At 39.6% G+C, this 15016-nt stretch overlaps 2 long non-coding RNA genes across 6 annotated transcripts; one reads left to right on the top strand and one right to left on the bottom strand.

Annotated features, from left to right (window-relative positions):
* Positions 1-1209: 1209 nt before the first annotated feature.
* Positions 1210-1903, top strand: LOC309493381. The gene is made up of 2 exons (XR_014203891.1): positions 1210-1344; positions 1378-1903. It is a non-coding gene; the product is annotated as an uncharacterized lncRNA (long non-coding RNA).
* On the bottom strand, positions 1596-7632 carry LOC309493339. 5 transcript variants are annotated; one of them, XR_014203837.1, is made up of 7 exons: positions 6690-7632; positions 6273-6310; positions 6021-6091; positions 3994-4049; positions 3671-3752; positions 3157-3267; positions 1596-2594 (listed from the first exon to the last, which is right to left on the bottom strand). It is a non-coding gene; the product is annotated as an uncharacterized lncRNA (long non-coding RNA). The 5 variants fall into 5 exon arrangements; XR_014203838.1 differs by having other exon boundaries at positions 6273-7628; XR_014203839.1 differs by lacking the exon at positions 6273-6310 and having other exon boundaries at positions 6690-7628.
* Positions 7633-15016: the final 7384 nt, after the last annotated feature.

Below are 15016 nucleotides of genomic sequence, written 5' to 3'. Positions count from 1 at the left end.
AAAGTAAGCCAAACAACTTGTAATCACGGTAGACTTTGCTTACATGATGGAATATCATACATCTCACAAGTTATTTTGGAAAAAAATACATTTATCCAGATTAAATGTTATTTGGGCTAAAAGTGGGTTACGCATAGCCAGGTCTGAATACGAGCTAAATCGTGGCTACGCACAGCCTACACATATAACATGTAAAATAAAGTAAACCAAACAACTTGTAATCACGGTAGACTTTGCTTACATGATGGAATATCATACATCTCACAAGTTATTTTGGAAAAAAATACATTTATCCAGATTAAATGTTATTTGGGCTAAAAGTGGGTTACACATAGCCGGACTATATCGGGTCTATATTTAACCCAGACGTTGAAAAGACGGCTATTGCTTGCTGGGAAGGACCTATGGTTTTCGCGATTGAAAGGGGCACGCCTAATTCATTGAACAAATGGAAGCTTGCAAACGTTCAACAGGCGAATGGGCATAATTTTGAAAGCATCAGTAATATCTGCTTTGGCTAGCACCGTAACCTGCTATCTTAATTAGATGGATAGCGTCGTTTACCGAAGCGTAGTACAGTGAAAAAGGCTCTGAAGGAATGCATTCGTTGATGCGTGCGAGGCTATTAGAATGGGGAGAAGACATATCGAAGATCAGACGCTTTTTTCCTGAATATTTGCGTGTAGCTATGCCTATGGAATTAATTCGATACAAGGAAAAAGGAGATGAACTAAAAGGGCCGATTATATAACCTTTATTTAACTCCTTATCTAGAAGACTTGAGACTGTGTCAGGTTCAGCTAGAGCAGACTGTAGACTTTTAGCTACGTAAGAGGTGGAGAGGGGGGAACAAACTCCGACCCGAAATCCTTGAGAGCCCAGTAATTAAGTAGTCGACAAAAGATGAATCAGTGTGGGAGGAAAGGTAGCTGGAGAGTGTAGCTATGTTGATATGAGTAGAGGGGTGACCGTTTAGAATTTTTCCTCTGGATGCTGGTCTGAAGCGTCTGGGGCAGACAGATTTTGGGTGCGGGTCTCTGCAAAAGCTGCAAATATGCGAAAAACTTACACTTAGCATAATTACAAACAGATTCGTTAAAGTTATTACATAGAGGAGTGCCATTGAAAGCGATTATAGGTCTGCCTTTTACATCAAATGGAGCGTGTGCATGATCAGCACCACGGACAGCGGCTGACTCCCGTCCCAGCTAACAATTTTACGTTCTGGGAACGTTAGTTTTTGGTTCCCAGAACGTTCCCGGAACGTTCCCTATTGGTTAGCCAGGAAAGTTTTCTTTACGTTAATAGAACGTTCCCTATAGGTTAGGGGAACGTTCCCGGAACGTTCCCGGAAGGTTCTCGGAACGTTCCCGGAAGGTTCTCGGAACGTTCCCGGAAGGTTCTCCTAACGTCTACACATCCTGATATGCCTGTACACAAATTATAGGTCTACAAACAACATAATCTACATTGTTTATTGTTCAAACACTTAAAAATCCTATGAATATATTATTACAATAAATTGAATTTACAGAAACTATCATTAATAAGTAAATCAATCAGTTTGTATTAAATAAATAAATCAGCACACAATCCATGTTTTTGTTGATTCATTGTTTAATTATCAACCTAAAATAAGTCATCAAAAACAGCGTTAGCAAAATGTATTCAGGAACAGTAATTTACATTTAATATTTCAAACATGAAAATATTTCAATAAATAAAACTGCACAAACATTTTAATTAAAACTATCTTTTTGCAAACTGTAGCCTATAACTTAGAACAAAATTGAAAAAGTCTTCATTTATATACAATATACATGAATGTGCCAATCTTCACTCCGCTCAAAACATTTAAACTCCCAAAACCATCTGCAAATTTAACAAGAAAATAAAAAGACAACGCGTTACATGTACACACAATCCCATGCCAAAATTCAAGCCCTGTAATGGCATTAATATTCATCCTGAGCAAATGAAAAGAGTGAGGTGGGATTGTGTGTCACAAGCTGTAGGAGATATGAGAGCACGAGCACTGCTGGTATCGTGTATTTATTCAGATATTTCAGCATCAATGTGTATAGAAAAATTTATATATTTGAAAACACTACATTGCATTTATTTATATTGCACTATTTATTATTTCAGACTACAAATCAAAAAAGGAATGTTTTAGGGTAAGGATATCCATTAAGCCTATGTACCCTTTAAGCCCACTTTCAACTCTGAAGTCAAATAAAAAACAGAGAAAATAATATTCAAGTCTAGTGAACTCTGACCTGCGAATTCGCTCTACATATAACGTATAAGTCTCACCTCCAATGAAGAATTTGAAAACCTGTAACTGCTGTGTTGTTTATGAGAGAGAAAGAGAAAAAAAGTTTGAAACTACTATCAATTTTTTTTTTTTATCTGTGACTTTACACCTACAAATTCCACTGTCACAGGTGCTCAGTTTTGCTATAATGATGCCCTCACAGAACATGGTAATAATCAGCCATCCATGCAAAAGCAAAGGTCAGTGTAGTTTACAGGAACATCTGTCCAGGCCAACATCTGATGCCTTGATGCCTTCCGCTGGGATCCCAGAAAACCTGAAAAAAAAAAATATATATATTACAGTTCAAAATCTATCATACATACATCTCATCTGGTATCACAAATTATCATTCCAAGTTCACTTTAAGATATGCTCAATATTAGGGCTGCACAATATTGAAAAATTTAGAGTTTATTTAGAGATATCAGCCGTATGGTTTAGTGCATGCGCGGCTCCAGGTTTGTATCTCGTAAATTACCCCACTAATAATGCCCAGAATGGCACCAAACTTCTACAGTAGTACAAATAGGTTCTGTACTCATTAAACCAGGCATTGGAAAGTTTGTAAGTAAAATCAGGAGTTTATTTAAATAACATTTGCCTGATGGCGAATGCTACTGCTGACGCAAATGTTGATGTCACTTTATGAGTACAGAACCCATTTGTACTTCTGTACTACTCATTTTCCCCGACATAGAGCAGATCGGCACACAACAAAAACTGCTGTTCGGATGTTCCCTTTTCTGATATTTTAGCATTCGTGACGTTTTAATTAAAACAGAAATAAGAATTTTAGTGTAATAAGCGAAAATTAACAGTAAACCGAGATCACCTACCGCTGCAGATGTGTACAGAAGTGAAAAGCGGAAATGCTTAGACCTCTTTCCGGTTCGACCGCTGGGCGCTCCGCATAACCCCTATTGGGGGGATTTTGTAGAGGAGTGAACCTGCATAGAAAATTACAATAGATAACAAGTATAGATAAATACAATAGAAGAAAAATACAGTTGAAATAAGCAGTGCATTATGTTTTTCAGTTAAATCTGAAAACATCAGGTACAGAAATTGAATTATCAAAATGTAAAATAAGTCTTCACTGTAAAAAATAAAATAACTATAAATTAATTAAATGTATCTTTGCTAAAGCTACAAGTAATTTTCTCTTTTGATGTTTGATCACCATTGGCGACACAAACAGCTGCGGGTACGTTAGGCTACTGTCCCTTTAAGACGAATGCGCAGACCTAATATAAATGACACGCATCTGTTTTCTTTCTGTTTAAAACACACAAGACTGTTTACGAGGAAACTCGCCAAGATGGGCATTTTGACAAGATGGGCTAAACTCACCTTCTTCATCTACTGACTATGGATGGCATCAAGGTCTTGTCCTGAAGAATCACAGGGCCAAACAATAGGGATTATATCTCATCTGGTAACAAGAGCAAAGCCATAACTTTAAGAACTCTAATGATATATTTACCCCCTGATATTGCATTGGGGGTATCAATTCAAACATTTTTAAAGGCTAAGAGTATGAGCCACAGCTGCCCAAGATATCTGTGAAAAATAACTGCCTAAAGTTGTCGACCCCCTGAACCACATTCAGCATTTAAAAGTACAAAGAATTTCAGTATTGATCAATAAAAAAAAACATACAAATACATAAATACCTTTGAGTTGGACAGTATGGTGTCAGTCTCATTGGCCAACATAATTCAAAACAGACCTAAAGAAATAAAATAAAATATACTAATGATCAGGATATCATGTTATCATAATAGTTAAATGAATTATTATTATAACTATGACCATTATAATATTGTATTAGTCGCCTATTATTTGGGACATTCTACCAGAAACGTACATTACCTGTCCTTGAATTGTTACAGTGAATAAAAAAGTATTTCATCCAAAAATTTCTAAAACTGGCTCATTGTTGATTTCTGTGAGTTGTTCTGTAAAGGAATATGACATTCATTAGGTTCTCAGATATTTTTTTCTTTATTAAAAACACTTTTGAAAATTACAAATCCTGTCCATGCCCCTGTCCCCAGCCAAATTGGAGCTACAGCTTTCATAGTTTTGTTATGCTACAAACTGTTATTTAGAAAAAAAAACTCATCAATAACAAGTTTAAGCTGTTATCATTCACATCAACTAATCAAAAACATAAAATTATATATAAATTCTACAAATAAATTCTATTTCACAACTGTCCCCCATGTTTTGGTCAGTCCTGTCACGTTTACATAAAACTCTACATAAAATGTGTGAAATACACCTTTAAGGGTATCACTCAGAGGAAGTGACATCATTTGACCCAGGTGAAGCTTACATTGATTAAGGCTGAATTGTTTCATTGAATTGTATGATTTTAAGCTTGTTTTTGTATGTTTTTTTTAGGAAGACGAGCTAAAGGGTCAGGCCCTGTCACGGTTAAACATTCCAGAAAATAATGAAAATGTTTTAAATCCAAAACATGTCTAAAAAGGTTATTGAAATTCCTTGCTTGCATGTTAACAGTTTTTATGCTAGCATGCTAGCAGGCTGAGTAATGGCAGTTTACAATGGCCAACCGTCAGGCCCTGTCACATCAGGCCCTGTCACATTCCTGTGTGACACGGCCTTACAAATTAATGTTATTGTTCTTTTTTATTACATTTATTGCATATGTTATGTATTTAACGCATGCAATAGTAAAATGAAGGCCAAGGTGCTTGATTTTTATACAACTGTGGCCATGGAAGTGATTTAAACACCTAAATTCAATTATTTGGAGGGCTGTCCCAATACTTTTGGCAATATTATGTATATGTCCTTGGCTGAATTTTACCATAGTCTAATATTACTTTAACATTAAAATTATAATAATAATTTAAAAAAGAAATGCCAATCAAAACTTAAATTAAGAACACAAAACATAACTTTTTCTGCATCATCAAAATCCATAAAGTCAGTCCTGTCACAGTACCGTCAGTCCTGTCACGCCATGGTCAGTCCTGTCACACAGGAAATTATGATAAAAGTGTACTATTTGAGGAAATATTAATTAATTAATCTCTTTAACTGTGTAGATGAAGGTGGGGGTATATATCCACTACTATGTTTTTATTAAAATCTCCTATGTAAAGGTAGTTATTTTACAACTATATGAGTGCCTGCGGGTATTCTGTGATTTTGTGTACTACAGTTGACCGAAAAGTTACTTATATTTCTTAAAGGAATTATAAAACCATGTTAGATACAATCAGGGACATGTGATCAATAAGAAAATGCTATTTGTATCAAAGAAATTCATTAGGAAACCATTCTAACATATACAAATTTGTCTGTGACAGGGCCTGACATTTTAGGGGTGAAATGCGTATAAAAATGTATTTTATTTAATCATAAAAACATGCTGAGATGGGATGATATGTGTTTCTCATAGTTTAACATGTCCTCCATATGTCTCAACGTTCAGATTTAAGAAAAATATATTTTTTTCCCCAAGATTTTTTAAAGTGGAAATGTACGTTTCTGGTAGAATGTCCCATTTAGCTGATTATTTAGCCTACAGGCTTCTCAAGGACAATCTCACTGAAAAACCCTGGGGTTAATGATTTTAAAATGTGAGACTTATTTCAAAAGCATAAATCTTACAGACCCCAAACCTTTGAACAGTAGTGCACTGTATGTTTGAGGTGGTTTTGCTTACTAGTCATATGGTTCATAGCCGTGGAGATTGTCTTGGACAGGGGGTGCAGCAGGCCATCACAGCATGATGATCTAGGAACATAACAAGCTATTTGTCACAGAGCCAACAATATTACATGGGATTGGTTTAATAAAAGGAACCAAGCTAGAACAGAGGTGAAATGCAGAAAAGATAAATATATAAAAATCTTAAGATAATATATTGTGAAATAAATGCATATGGAATTATTATCATGATTAAACAATAACTCACCCCTTGTTGTAGAGGATTTTTTTTTCTCTCTCGCTATTCTGAAATCACATTTTAGCAATATTGGTAAGTGACGTCACTGATTAAGTTAACAATACAGTGCATTCTTTTAGGTTAAATAAATTAGCTTACTTCCAATCACCCATTGACAAATTACCAGCAAAACTATAAAAAAACTGTTATCTACACTAAATATGTGTTTAAAAACCCAAACTTTCATAAATAAGACCTTAACTTAACGTAACTTAGGCCTAACGTTCTCTTCTGAAACCGGTTAGCTTAGATGCTAACGGACTTTTTCAAAGACACAAAACCATTTCTTTAAAGTAAATATTCAACAGAAGCGTGTCAATTACACGTAAGAAATGTGTCAGGGACGTTTGTGTGTATTATTTGTGAGATTTTGTTGACTAAACTTACCTGAAAGCAGTGAAACCAACAGCGACAGACGGGAGTTTTGTTGTTTGTCAGTTGTTGATGACGTTTCTGGTTTCCATCTGCTGAGGAGCGCACGTGCGCGCTCCAGTGTTTGATTCCGCGCATGCGCATTAAAACACTTCAAAGTCACGCAGCATTTAAATAAACATATAGAATTAAAATGTATAACATAATTTAAAATATCATTAATAAAAAGTTATTGCGAATAGATCTGAACGTTGTTGGTTATCTTATAACCTTAGGGGACCGTACTGACGACGTTGTCAGTTGGTAATCTGCCTGTTAAGTGATATTAAAATAATAACCTGCAGAGAACGTTCCCAGAACGTTCTCTTTAGGTTATAAAAATAAAACCTAATAATAATTAACTAAAAAAGACTGCCTACCAATGAGCAAAGTTATTGATTACTTAGGCATTATCTACTGCCTGATAATGGTCATGTAATTAAGCATTTGATAAATGGTGTTAAAGCACAAAACATTGCAAACCATTCAATTGGTTTAAGAAAAATAGAACCTAAAAATAACTTACAGGGAATGTTCTCTTTAGGTTATAAATTAAACCTAAAAATAACCTACAGGGAACGTTCTTGGAACGTTCCCTTAAAGTTATAAAACTTGGTTGGACGTCACCACGACAGACCGGTACATCGACCGCATTACTGCAGAAGCTGCAACGATCCGTCTGTCAATCTCCCGTTCCATCCTTCCCTCACTCGCGAACAAGACCCCAAGATACTTAAACTCCTCCACTTGAGGCAGGAACTGAACCAACCTGCGTGGGCAAACCACCCTTTTCCGACTGAGGACCATGGTCTCGGATTTGGAGGTTATAAAAAGTTATAAAAATAGAACTTAAAAATAACCTGCAGGGAACGTTCCCAGAACGTTCTCTTTAGGTTATAAAATTAAACCTAAAAATAACCTACAGGGAACGTTCTGGGAACGTTCTCTTAAAGTTATGCAGATAGAACCTAAAAATAACCTACAGGGAACGTTCCCAGAACGTTCTCTTTAGGTTATAAAATTAAACCTAAAAATAACCTACAGGGAACGTTCCCAGAACGTTCTCTTTAGGTTATAAATTTAAACCTAAAAATAACCTACAGGGAACGTTCTGGGAACGTTCCCTTAATGTTATAAACATAGATCCTAAAAATAACCTACAGGGAACGTTCCCAGAACGTTCTCTTTAGGTTATAAATTTAAACCTAAAAATAACCTACAGGGAACGTTCTGGGAACGTTCCCTTAATGTTATAAACATAGATCCTAAAAATAACCTACAGGGAACGTTCCCAGAACGTTCTTGTTTGGTTCCCAAAAAAATAACCAAATGGGAACCAAACGGGAACGTTAGGGGAACGTTCTGTGTTTGCTGGGGTGTTGCGAGTCCTTTGGGGCAAAAAGCGGCTGAGTGCCTGTGCGAGCTGCACACAGCACAAGCCAGAGCGCGTTGACCACCGAAATGACGAACCAAAAGTTCGGAGTCAGTGACAGACCAGTCCAGTCTAGTATTGAACAGAGTAGTGAAAGAAGCGGATTTTGCCGAAAAAGATTTATGATATTCGTAGAAGAGCGTGCCTCCATATCTCTGATTAAAATCTGCCAGCATAGCCAGGTAGAGATCTAATTCTTCCCTGCGGTCGGGAAAAGCTTGACATAATAAGTCTCTGTAGATCCCGAATGCGATGACGAATTCGTCGAACGACAAGTTGCGTTGCAGTCTGGGATCGGAGGATTTCAGGAAGACTGCCACATCACCACAGTCAACCATTTGCCGATCAACTGCTGGCGATGGAAGCAGTAAGGCAGCTAAATTGATATCCTTGTCAAGTGTCTCCATGCCAGGTTGAAGAGCGGCGTAGATGCTGACGTGGCAGAGTTCAGATATGGCGGCGGATCCGAGGATGGGACAAAAGCCGAAGCGGCAGACGTGGAGGGACCCATAGGCTGATCAGCCACGCCGGGAAGGGTGGAGAAGGCAGAGCAGAAGTCTGGAGATGAAGATGGCATGGGTAATGTAGTTGTTTTCGAGGCAAAAGCGGACTCGAACACTCCTAGCCTACTTTCAAAGCCTTTGACCGTTTCAGTGAGACCTTGGATGGCTTTTACAAGCTGCGTGTTGAATACTTCTGTTCCAGGATTAGGCAAAGGTGATGGCATTGGTGCAGAGGATTTTGGCCTTTTGGCTTGAGCTGGTGTGGAGCGCTTGGCGGAGGTGCCCAGGGTGTTTGAAGCCAAGAGAATGAGATCGTTCCTTGAGAGGTCATTGCTGACTGGGAAACCACTCTCTTCCAGGATAGTGATAATTTTCTCGGAGGGCAGTTGGGACCAGGGAGATTCCCGAGTTTGAATGCGGCTGCTCCGACGCACTAACTGAGGAGAAGGTGGAACTTGATTATCATCTGAATCAGAGAAGTCAAAGTCTACGATCGGTTTTTGAGACATAGTGAGCTGCGTGAAGGATGCGCGTGAAAAGCAAAACTTTGCTACGACACCTACTGGCAACAAAATGGGATGGTAAGATCAGTCTTTTATATTTGATGTCAAGCTGTGATTGGTAGCGCAGAATTATGAATTAATGACGTGGCAGTGAAGTCTTTCTGGTAGAACTTACGCTTACGCTTTCATATCTAGGAAAATACAAAGCGATTTTAATCTATTGAGGACTCCTGCCCTGAGAACAGCACATAATACACTAAAAATAACAGCGATTTGAATCTATTGAGGACTCCTGCCCTGAGAGCAGCCCGTAATACACTAAAATTTAATCTATTGAGTACTCCTGCCCTGAGAGCAGCGCGTAATACACTAAAATTGAATCTATTGAGTACTCCTGCCCTGAGAGCAGCCCGTAATACACTAAAATTGAATCTATTGAGTACTCCTGCCCTGAGAGCAGCGCATAATACAATAAAATTGAATCTATTGAGTACTCCTGCCCTGAGAGCAGCGCATAATACACTAAAATTGAATCTATCGAGTACTCCTGCCCTGAGAGCAGCGTGTAATATATTAAAAATAACAGCGATTTGAATCTATTGAGTACTCCTGCCCTAAAAGCAGCGCGTAATACACTAAAATTTAATCTATTGAGTACTCCTGCCCTGAGAGCAGCGCGTAATACATAAAAAATAATAGCGATTTTAATCTATTGAGTTATCCTGTCCTGAGAGCAGCGCGTAATATATTAAAATAACAGTGATTTGAATCTACTGAGTAATCCTGCCCTTAGAGCAGCACGTAATACACTAAAAATAATAGCGATTTGAATCTATTGTTTACTCCTGTCTGAGAGCAGCGCGTAATACATTAAAAATATCATCGGCAGTCCGTCGTGTATCGACGATGACTGTCTGGATTGGAGACTATTGTAGGCAGGCTCTCATGTGGGCTAGAAGGCCTGCTCTCGATCTACAGCAGCGATGGCATTTGCTACAGACAAAGTCTTTTGCTACAGTGGAATAGTGCCGCCTCTCATGGGCTTTCGCATATTCTTTCTGACGTTTTTTCTCAACAGCTGCGACTGCTGTTTTCAATCTGCGCTGCCATTTCTCACGCTGCAGGGCCTGTTCCTCCCAGCTTTCCGGGGAGATCCCGGTGTTCCTCATATGCCTTTTCAGGGCATCTTTGAAACGCAGTTTTTGACCACCACGGCTTCTTTTGCCCTCTTTTAGCTCTGCGTAAAAAACTGCTTTGGGCAGTCGGCTGTCACTCATCCGGCGCACATGTCCAGCCCATCGCAGTTGTGATGATGTAATAAGGGCTTCAACACTGACACAGCCAGCTCGTTGGATTACCTCTACATCTGGGATTCGATCCTGCCATCTGATGTGTAAGATGGCCCGTAGATGACGTAGCTGAACTCGTGTGAGTATTTTGATATGCCTGCTGTAGAGCGTTAAACACTCGGTGGCATAGAGCAGGCAAGGAAGTACAGCAGCATTGTAGACTTTCACTTTTGAGCTGTACGAGATGTCGTGACAGCTCCAGAGGCGCTTCTCGAGAGAGCCAAAAGCCTTGGTAGCAGACTGAATTCTTCTCTCAACTTCCAGATCTGAGGAGTTTGTGTAAGTCACTGTACTGCCAAGGTATGTGAAGGCCTTGACAGATTTCAGGGGCTCTCCATGCACCGTCACTGGCTGTGGCTCTCTCATATTTTTGGAGCACATTGGTGGTGGTTGATACAAAAGTTCGGTCTTAGAGATGTTAATGTTCATATCGAACAGATCTGCTGCCCACGAAAGCCGGTCTACTATATGTTGCATGTCTTCAGCGTTGCTAGCCACGAGAGCAGAATCATCTGCATAGAGCAGCTCCCGTATGCATAGTTCTCTGGTCTTGGTGGTTGCTCTAAGTCGGGCTAAGTTGAAAAACTTGCCGTCTGTCCTAGTGCGAATAAAGATCCCCTTGTGCAGATCAAGGCCCATTGAATCTAGCACAGCTGTGAGGTATAGCGAGAAAAGCGTGGGTGCAAGCACACATCCCTGTTTCACACCATGGTTAACTTCGAAGGCTTCACTGGGTTCCCCACCAATGAAGACTTGTCCTTTCATCCCTGTGTGAAACTGCTTGATGATGTTAACAAGCTTCAAAAAGGCAGTTGGTGTCGTGCCGTCACCAGACTGTCTCTCTGGACCTCCATGCCGGTTACCACGTGGTGCACAAAGGTGCAACAAACAAGGTTGGCGAGGAGGCTGCCCCGCAGTAGCATCTTACTTGCTGTTGACGGCATCCGTTGACCATGGTTGTGGTTCTTCCGCATACCATCTTGTGTTTGCACCATTGACTCAAACTAGTGGGTTCCTCGCTGCTCACACCAACCGGCACCCTGCTGCCAGTGCCTTAGACACCCTAAACCCCTTAAGGGGGGTCTGCTCGGTTTTATGGCGCCGACCATGTACTCGCCAGTTACAGAGTAGGTACTCACGGCTTCTTGTGCGCATTTTATAGGTGTTAGCTGGGTGTAGCTAACCCCACGCACAGCCTCCCCACTCTGCCCGGATGCAGTTTAACGTCAGATGCCCAGGACATTAAAAATAATAGCGATTTGAATCTATTGAGTACTCCTGCCCTAAGAGCAGCACATAATACACTAAAATAACAGCGATTTGAATCTATTGAGTATTCCTGCCCTGAGAGCAGCACATAATACACTAAAATAACAGCGATTTGAATCTATTATTGAGTACTCCTGCCCTGAGAGCAGCGCGTAATACACAAAAATTAACAGCGATTTGAATCTATTGAGTACTCCTGCCCTGATAGCAGCGCTAGGGCGCGAGATGAATCATTTTGACCGTTGAAATATCGCGGAGATTTGAACAAGTTCTGTTCTCGCATATATCAATTTAACAGACAGCGAGGTAGCATTGGAAAAGCATGTTTTACACCAGTTACCCCATAATCAGATTTGTTGTGGTCAAATGATGAAACAGTCGAATCAAAATGCATACAATACGATATATTTAGACGATGATTATTAGTTCTGTGCATTTTAATGTTCGCTAATTATCTTAGCAAACGTTAGAGGATGTTGAATTTTAACAAAATATAATAGTGAATTGAATTCACTTACCTTGCAATAAATGCGTTCTCCCACGAACATCTGTCTTGTATTCCGACTATTCCTCAATCCCTCCGCACAGCATGTTCAAACGTCTTGACCCCGCCCTTGCTTCAGTTTCATTGGTTGAAGCTGTAAACCAATAATTTTTCTTTCTGCCCTCAGAACATGTTTGAGTAAGTAAAACTCCCATCTGCTGTCGGAGCGCGTATTGTTTTCAGAGAAACACGTGATCAACGAAAAACGAAGCCTCACTTTAGGCTTGTTCGACTTGGGCTGCGTTCCAGTCCACTTTTAGAGACGCACTTGCGAACTTCCCTAAGCACTTCCCCTCGGGGGAATCCCTGCCGCCATTTTGAAGTGAGTTCCACTTCGTGAAGTGGACGAGGGAAGTTTATATGGACAGACCCTCGTTCCCTCGATTTTGACCATGGGAGCGAGTCTACTTCAAATGTACACTTCAGGCACCTATATGTCCCACAATCCAGTACGATTGTGACGTCGCCACATATCTCGTCTAATCACCACCATAACAGACAACTCTATGATAAATGAATTATATATATTTTTTTAAAACAACCCAAACACACCTATAAACATTTGGATGCGGCATTAAACAAATTCTTAAAGGAATAAAACGTAAAATAAATCAACTCCATAGCTGATTCAAGTGATCAAGGGCTTAGGACGTTCCAATTCAGCCCGCCGCAGTTTCCGCCAGTAGTGGGCACTCGTGCAACGTAAGCAATGACGTACATCCGAGTGAACGAGACGGAGGGAAGTTAGCGAGTGAAGGGCATGACAACCGGCGCTGCACAGACCGATCGGTGAATGACATCAAAGTACCGCGAGAGCAATTTAAAAGCATAAGGAGCCGTCTACTTTCTATTCGCTCTCGCGGTACTTTGATGTCATTCACCGATCGGTCTGTGCAGCGCCGGTTCAAGTCGAACAAGCCTTTTCTTTCCAGTCACGTGAATGCTTCACTTTGCGTGTCGGAATGTTTGAACCCAGACCACTACTCTACAGGTTTTTGGAAGTTTAAGTCCATTATTGGCTACTAAAATTTTAGTAATTAGTATTAATATAATTGTTACATTTAATGTATTGCCTCACTTTAATATGTGAATTATATTTCCAGAAAACTGAACATGTAGCGTTGTCAGGCTTTTATTTGTGCTTAATAGACAAAACAATGGCGCTGCGCACTCAGGTTTATGGCTATATATTTGACCTACCACAAGATGGCGCTGTTTTCGACACTCTTGATGCTTCGAATCTTTTCCCGGAACAATCAAGGGAAAGCCTCAGTGCTTCATTTGCACATTCTTAGCAAGAGGCTGCACAGCTGAAGAAAAATAGACAACGGTTAGCCAGGCTGGAAGGCCAAATAAGCAAAGTGAGATCAACAGCAATTGCACAACTCTTAACTCACATATGGTTTTACTGGTCTTCTGCAAAAAAGGATTTACAAAATAATAGTATGAAATAGTTTTGAGGAATGTGAAGCAATGTGATGTAATCACAGCTCCAAGGAAAATGCTGAAATGCTGATGTTCATTTCCAATGAAACTACTACATACGCACATTGTAAGAGAGTATTGTTTAGAAATAATATTCCATATTTGTCCTGATGGAGATATTTGACATGGCCAGCAAAAAAACAGCTAATTTCTAGTGATTGAAGCAAAGTATAATAGACAGATAATGAATGTGAAGCTTACCACTGGACAGAACGATGCTGGCTACAATAACGGTTAACATCAGGAAGACGTTCATGATGGGTGAAGCTTCTGCTGTTGATTTCCGAGTGAACACTCAAGATCAGATGCCGTTATTTGTGCTGCTTGTACGGCCTTATATATTATAATTTCAAAGGCCTCGTGATACAAGAGTTGATTTTATTCCACTTCCCCTTTAACCGTTGTGTGTGTTTGTGTGTCTCTTCATGTGCATGTGAAGGCTTGTGTGTATATGTGGTTTGTAGCCTATCTGTTCACATGTCTAATAGCCATGTGTCATCTGGACACATCTCATGTTATCTATCTATCTATCTATCTATCTATCTATCTATCTATCTATCTATCTTGTGTGTGACAGGACATTCACAGGCAGCGCGTTCTCTATTGTCTTTTTTAGACAGTCACTTTTTTGACGGTTTAAAAGTATTTACATGTAGAAGAACGCGATCATATAATGCAAGGCTAACCAAAGGATGCTGCGTTAAACTGAAAAACATTCATCGCATGCGTTACCATTGACAGCACGGACATAGCCTAATCGATGTGCTTATGTGTGAATACGCGGCAAGACGGACATTGTAACATTATTTTCGTGTGATTTGTAGGGATGGCTGACGCGAAACAGTCGTTCCGAAGCTTTGCGAGATCCCGAAGCGCAGATGTTTCGAAACACTGATCCGAAGCGTGATTCAAAACACCCATGTCACGTGACTATGGCCAAACGAAGCCTCGAAGTGTTTCACTAAGTGTTTCATCAGGTGTGGTCCGCCGAATCAGCGTTTGATTGACACGGTCGGGAACAGACCACACAATCGCACATCTGTATAAAAGTGAAATCAACGCATATTGACCTTGTGGGTTTTTGTGAGAGGAGTTTGATTTTGAGATAGCGGATTTTTGGTGATATATATATATATATATATATATATATATATATATATATATGTGACGAGTGTATGTTGTTACACTAGATTATTGACATAATTTAATCAATAACAG

Source organism: Leuciscus leuciscus, assembly GCF_965113295.1.
Source record: "Leuciscus leuciscus genome assembly, chromosome: 2".
Taxonomy (NCBI): domain Eukaryota; kingdom Metazoa; phylum Chordata; class Actinopteri; order Cypriniformes; family Leuciscidae; genus Leuciscus; species Leuciscus leuciscus.
This window is presented reverse-complemented; position numbering and strand designations above follow the sequence as displayed.